This window comes from Melitaea cinxia, chromosome 9 (genome assembly GCF_905220565.1).
Source record: "Melitaea cinxia chromosome 9, ilMelCinx1.1, whole genome shotgun sequence".
In the NCBI taxonomy this organism is placed as follows: domain Eukaryota; kingdom Metazoa; phylum Arthropoda; class Insecta; order Lepidoptera; family Nymphalidae; genus Melitaea; species Melitaea cinxia.
Genome location: NC_059402.1, coordinates 10294956 through 10302251, shown reverse-complemented (window position 1 = coordinate 10302251; position 7296 = coordinate 10294956).

Here is a 7296-nt window from a genome sequence, read left to right as displayed (position 1 = left end):
GTGCTGTAACCGGTAACCTTTTTTTGGTCTCAAAAAATGTGGCCGCCTCTCGAACGCGAAGGTCTAACGGAAGCAAGCCTGTGTGGACTAGTGCCGATGTAAGCGACACCGTTCTATACGCCTTGCACATTTTCAGTGCAAATCCTCTCTGCAGTGAGTTTAGTTGTTTTCGTATCGCTAACTTCTCTGCTGCAGAGGACCATACGCTTGCTGCGTACAGAACGATGGGCTCTATTACCGCCACATATATGGTCCGTACGATCTCTCCATTCAGACCCCAAGTCACTCTCGCCGCGCGTGCAAGCTGTTTATAAATGTCCGCAGCTTTTTTGCATACGGCGGGTACGTGCGCGTTGAAATTAGTGAGCTTCGAGTCCAAAATGTGCCCCAGTAGTTTTATTTGATCTACAAGCCTCAGTCGAGTGCCGGACATATGGATTATGGGGGTATCGTATTTCAGCTTTTTAGTGAGCACCATCGCGTTGGTCTTATGCGCGGCGAAGCTCAGTTTGTTACGTATACCCCACTCTTGTACGGCAGCTAAGATGGTTTCGGCTAAGGTCTGTAGGTTGCTGGTTTTTTGGCTGGAGAAAACGAGGACCACGTCGTCTGCAAAGGCCTGGCCATATACTCCCATATCGCTGATCTTTCTCAGCAGCGAATCCAGTATGAGGTTCCAGAAGGTCGGCTCGCCAATGGATCTTTGGACGCAACCTTTCGTGGTCTCCTTCTCACTGGTCACTCTGGCGTAATTAACAATGACCTTTCGATCCTGGAGGTATGAGGCGACCATTTTAAATAGGTTTCTAGGGCAATGCTTGTCCACCAGCTGTTTTTATAGAGCCGGCCACCATGCATTGTCGAAAGCGCCCTCTATATCAAGCGATATCAGAAGTACTATCTTCTTAGAGTCCATTTCCTGCCTGATATGCTTGACGAGATAATAGAGGGCGTCTTCCGTTCCCCTCTGTGGCATGAATCCGTACTGCAGCGTAGGGAAGAGCCTCCACTAAAGTCTACCTACCATCATTTTCTCAACTATCTTTCCTAGGATCGACAGGAGTCCGATAGGTCTATGGGACTTCGGGTGAGTGTAGTCCTCTTTGGCTGGTTTGCGGAGGTCGCATACGTGGGCGACCTTCCACTGCTTGGGGAAGTAGGATAGCGATAGGCATTTGTTCGCCAAAGCTAGAAATAACTCCCTGTCGCAGTTTATTGCCGCCGCGCATATATCCGACGTCAACTCGTCTGGGCCTGGAGCTTTTTTGGGTTTTTGGCTCAAAAGAACCTGTTCTAGCTCCGCGGCCGTAAACGGCGGGTCGTCGTCGGACAGATCTTCTTACTCCGTGGGTGTTTTGCTTTCTACGGCTTCTCGGATCTGCTTGTGATAGACGGTCTCGGTGTCTACAGAGTCATCTGGGTAGAACGTTTTAGCCAGGAGTTTTGCCGACTGTTCTGGTGACACCGTTTTGCCGGATTTGTTTCTTAGCAGTGCGTCCTCGTGCCTACGAGAGGTCTTTCTGATAACTCTGTAGATACCGTCCCATACGATTTCACGGCCCTATGTCGTACAGAACTCCTTCCAGCTCTGAGTGGCTGCTTCGTCTGCCACCTTTTTGTATTTCTCCTTGGCCCGTACGTATTTTTCGATGACGTCAGGCCTTCTGCAGGGTGCAGCATTTCTTATGCCACGTTTGGCGCTTAATTGCTCCCTTTTCAGGGAGTCTAGCTCAGACGACCACCAGGGTGGTCGGGGATCGCCTTTCTACTGTTTTATCCTCGGAATGGTTCTCTCACATGTGCGGTGAATAATCGTGACATATTTTGCGATCATTCCCTCCAGCTCATCCTTGTTTGAGACTTTATGGACTTATGGTGGAGAGGACGAGGATAAGCTTTTGTCGCTCCGAAAAACGCAATCAGCTGGCGATTTCGCCGGGGCTCGCATTACTGATAAACGGTAGCACCCAAAAGACAAGCATAAAGCGCACAAAAATCACAGCGCTAGCGCAAGAGCAGGAGGGGGACCCGACCTATCGTTTATTGCGGTTGAAAAACAAAGAGATCGCACTTTGCGAATGGGGAGAGACGTCCGCCTTCGCGCAGTCCAGCTTGTGGCTACAGTGGTTGGGCGAGATCCCCGGAGGAATCTCCGGAAGAATCAGTGTCGATTTGATGAGAGTCGGTTATGATAGAGGCAACGTATCGGATAGGTACGGTTGCTTAATGGCTTCTAAGAACAGTGAGGTCATTGTTTACGAAGACAGGGGGGAGGATCTTGGTTACTTAAGACCGAAATCCAAAACACCTTCATCCCCTGCATTGCCGACTGTCTGCGAGCCCGCACCTAGCGGCTCGGAGCGCCTACAACAAAAGATCGAGAGCCAGAAGGTTGAACAACGCAAGGCAAGGACCGCACCTGAGTCTAAGCCGAGCTCGATGTCATTGGCGACCTTTATCCAGGCAACCATCTCTCCGAAACAAGGTAAGCTCCCGCATCACCACTCTCCCAAAAAGGCTGGACAGGGAGAGCGACTATCGGGGGCGCTGAGCGGGTTCACCAAAGACGACAGTCCGAGGCACCCGGAGGCATCACCGGCCGCTCGAACTAGGGCCCGACATGGGACAAGTAGAACCACCAAGACTTCGACCTGCGTCCACACCGTTTCGACATGCGGAGAACGCCCTAATCGAGTTCCTGGTCATAATAAAGGCAAACCGCGAGGTAAGCCTGGCCACCTGCAAAAAGATCATGCAGGCCTACCAGTACGATCACCAAAGGTTACTGGAGGTGGAACTCGAGGAAGCCGAAGCAGCCATATACAACAGCGAAACCCGACAAATACTCAAGGGCAAGATGTCGGGTAGGTATATGGCTGCATATAACATCAAAGCGGGTTTCGTGAGCGCGGTCGAGTCTGAGGGGAGTGACGAGGAGCCACAAACCTTCGACACACCCGAAGGGGACCCGGTGGTGGTAGTGGCCAGATGCACGAAAGTAATGCTGGGGGACTGAATGCTGCGGATGGCGAAAACCATCTCGGGCGACTGGGAAGCCGGTTTACCGTCCGTGACCTGGGGGCTACCATCGCTGGAATGGATAAATGGTGTACCGGGATGCGGCAAGACAACTCGCATAGTCAGGGATTTCGATGAAGACACGGAGGTCGTGATTTTAAAAGATATAATCGTAGGTATTTTTGGTGTTGTATAGCGTTCACGCAGACGACGTCGCGGGCAGCAACTAGTAAAAAATAATAATAATAAATAATAAAAACATAATCACATAGTCCCTTTCATTAAAAAATTAATTTATTTGATTCAGTTTGATTCGACTTAACAGATGCTCATTTATATCTTGCTAACAATGCGAATAAATAAAAATAATAAACTGAATACATAAAAATAAATAAAAACTAAATATATATTAAAGAACGTCCCAGCCCTAAAAACCAAAGACAAGATAGAGTAATGAGAAATGTCACTTAGGGATGGGCAAATGAAAAAAATATATCGATATATATCGTATCGATATTTTTAAAAAGTATCGATATATACTGAATAAAAAATATCGATATTTCGATATATCGATATTTTTACTACAAATTGAAAATTAATACATATTCGGCAAGTATATTAATTTTATTACATATTATTACAATGAAGACTTAAGTATTATGATAAAAATGAAGAATATATATATTATTGTATATATGAATTACATATTATTACTAGCTGCTGTGCCCGCGACTTCGTCCGCGTGGAATTTAACAAAAAAGTTATTGTTCAGTTCGTAGTTATAAAAAAAATCTAAAATAAAAGTAGCCTAAGTTACACCTTATTACACCAGCTATCTGCTAGTGAAAGTCCCGTCAAAATCGGTCCAGCTTAATGAACATGTACGCACACGTTACACCATAGATTAGCATTAGATTCACACTTTGGTCTAGTTTGGTATTTGATCACACTTAAATTAAGTCTAAAGAAACTACCCATAGACATGTTTTTTGGTTGCATTCACAAGCTACAGAGGGATATAGACAGCACTAATACCAAAACTCGCAAAATCTCGCGCGCTTTGTTTCTGTTACAGTTATTCATTTACAGATAAAACGGACCATATGTTGAAATAAAAGTAGAATACATAATTCATTTAAAATATAATATAATTTAAAAAAATATCGACTTCGATATTCAAAACTAAATATCGATTATCGATATTTTGAAATTAAAAATATCGCCGATATTTATCGATATTTTTTTGAAAAAATATCGATATATCGATATTTGGTGCCCTTCCCTAATGTCACTTGTAAGTTTGAGGTTACAGCGTCAGCGAATTCGGTTTTCTGTTAAAAATATTAGTTTGACGATGAAATAGACGTATAATTACAAAAATAATGATATTTCATGTGATTACCCAGATGCTACAATAAATATCTAGTAGCCATTGTGTGTGATTACACAGGGAATGCACATTTTTTTTCCGATAAGGGATTTGTTTACATAATAAGACTTATTTTTGGACGGAGTTTATGTATGAAGGTAAACATTGACTATTTTTTTCTACATATAAAATCTAGGCTAGCACAGCCCCTGCGCTTCACTTGGTAAAATTATATTTCTGTAATATAAATTAGTTTATAGTTTCGAATTTTAAAATGAACTGTATTCAGATTTTTTGTGTAGAAAAATTATATTTCTGTTCTGTCTCCAACCTGGGGCTACAAGCTCTTTCATTAGCCTGAAATCCGAAATTCAAAAAATTCATTCCATTAAGAAACTTACGGAATTATTGCTGATAAAAATCAATAGCCTTGCATCCAGTTTTCTGAAGGTTATAACAGGTTGCTTTCTATTCTTGACCCTTTCAGTTACGACCGCAACAGTTGTTAGAAGTTTTTCATAACTAAAACTGATAAAAAAAAATTATCTAAGGACTTGGATAGAACAGGAACTGGTCACTATTAATACTCAGGAAGGAGAAAGTACATACATACATACACACATACATACATACATACATATAATCATGCTTCTTTCCCGTAGGGGTAGGCAGAGACCACTTCTTTCCACTTGCTACGATCCTTACATACTTCTTTCGCTTCGTCCACTTTCATTATTCCCTTCATACATGCTCTTCGGTTTAGTGTACTCTTGACCTGGCCTTTTTTCAAGACGTCCTTTATTTGGTCTCGAAACGTCCGCCTAGGTCTACCCCTTCCAATCCTTCTATCCACACTCGCCTTATACACTCTTTCGTCAATCGTTCTTCACTCATTCTCTCGACATGACCAAACCATCTGAGCATACATTTCTCAATTTTTGTTACTACATCTTCTTTCAGACCACAACGTTTCCTTATCTCACTATTTCTTATCCTGTCACTCAGTGAGAATCTTAGAGATCTGTACTTTTCATTTGGATCCGAAACTAATTTTGATACAGGGTCCAAGGTACGCTACGTCACTAGTACTAGTCCACAAGTTTAATTGTTTTATGCTTGGGGTCTCTCTCAAAGAAAGGATCAGAAATGAGACTATCCGCAAGAGTACGAAAACAACCGATATGGCTATTTTTGGTTTTCACAGAATTAGTAGTTGAAGTGGTAGTGGGTTGACCACCTCTATTGCAGGACCGATGGTCGGTGGAGCAGGCGTATCCTGGAGTGGAGACCGCGATTTGGTGACCGCAGTGGGAAACTTTCTCCGGCCCGCTGAACCAAAGATCTATGTAAGATTGCCGGTGGAGGCTGGTTTGGCACGAACTTGGAGAGGCCTAAGTCCAACAGTGACAACAAGACCTTCCTGTTTACCCGCTCCTGGATAGACCGGGTAACAGAAGATATTCCGCCAGCGATAGGGCAAAAATCCTGGCGGAATATATGGAAGAGCAGTTATCCCCCAATGCGCCAAATACGACTGATGCAAATGTCGGCCGTCATCACGCGGCAGTCCAGGAGACGGTGGAAAGGTTCCTGTCGGGCTCCACTACCGAGCTCCAGGGAGGTGACCTCATCTTCCTGTCAGAGCTCAGGAAAGCGGTTGCCCGCCTGCCTAAGCGGAAGGCCCCGGGACCCGACGGCATACCAACTGCCGCGTTGATGCAGCTGCCTACTGGATGCCTCGCAGCGCTCACGAAGGCATTCAACGGGATACTCTAGACCGGTCACTTCCCCGTCGTGTGGAAGACCGGGAAGATCGTTGTCTTACCCAAGTCGGGGAAGGACCGTCGACTCCCGGGAAGTTACCGGCCCATCACCCTATTCTCGCATATCGTCAAGCCGTTCGAGCGACGGCTGCTGCAGAGACTCGCGGCGTATCTGCCCATGCGCGAAGAGCAGTTCGGCATCCGCAGCAGCCACTCGACGTCGCTCCAGCTGGCGAGAGTCCTCAGCCACTTGGCCAGTGAGCTCAATAACCGGCACTGCACGGTCGGGGTCTTTCTTGACATGGAGAAGGCCTTCGATCGTGTATGGCACGCCGAACTCTTCGACAAGTTGATTGCCACGACAGCACTACCCGAGTATGTGCAAGTGGTAGCGTCGTTCCTAGAAGGCCGGAGCTTCTTCATCTCGGTGGACGGGGTGGATTCCAAGCCACGCCCGATCCGAGCTGGAGTACCCCCCACCCTCCGCAACCACTTGCGTGAGGGGGAGAAGAACATCCTGTTGGTCCTGTATGCGGACGACAGCGCGTTCTTTGCATCGTCGTATCACCAGATCGTCGCCACCAACAGAATGCAGCAGTGTCTGCTGGACTTGCTATCGGAGTAGCTAGACAGGTGGAGGATGGCCGTCAACTGTCCCGCTACATGCGAGACCACCATAAGGGCGTCCTCTACCGCGCGAGCTCCTGCAACCACCACCGAGCTGACCCAGCGCGGACAGTGGTGTCGACGATTCGGACGACGTGGAGGAGGACATCCCGACGTAAACCAGACAAAGGGAGAAACCAAAGAACGGAATTGACCGACGGACGGAAGGAAAAAATTAGTAAGGCGAAGACCCCCAGGGCAATAAGACCCTAACCCAATAGGGTCGAATTAAGGTGATCCCGGAGGCGAGGCCCAGGTGATGAAAGCCCAGGTAAAGTGGGTAACCTCGAGGCCCGTACCCAGACAGACCCTCAGGCCTGTCAGGAACAGACAGACAAAAATTGTAAAAATGCTATTTTTGTATATGTATCGTGTAATAATAATTAATAATAATTTATTTATTTTGCAAGAATATGGTATACAAGTTGTCAAATTACATAGTTAGCCAACATATTCTACCGATTTTCGGTGTGCAAATTT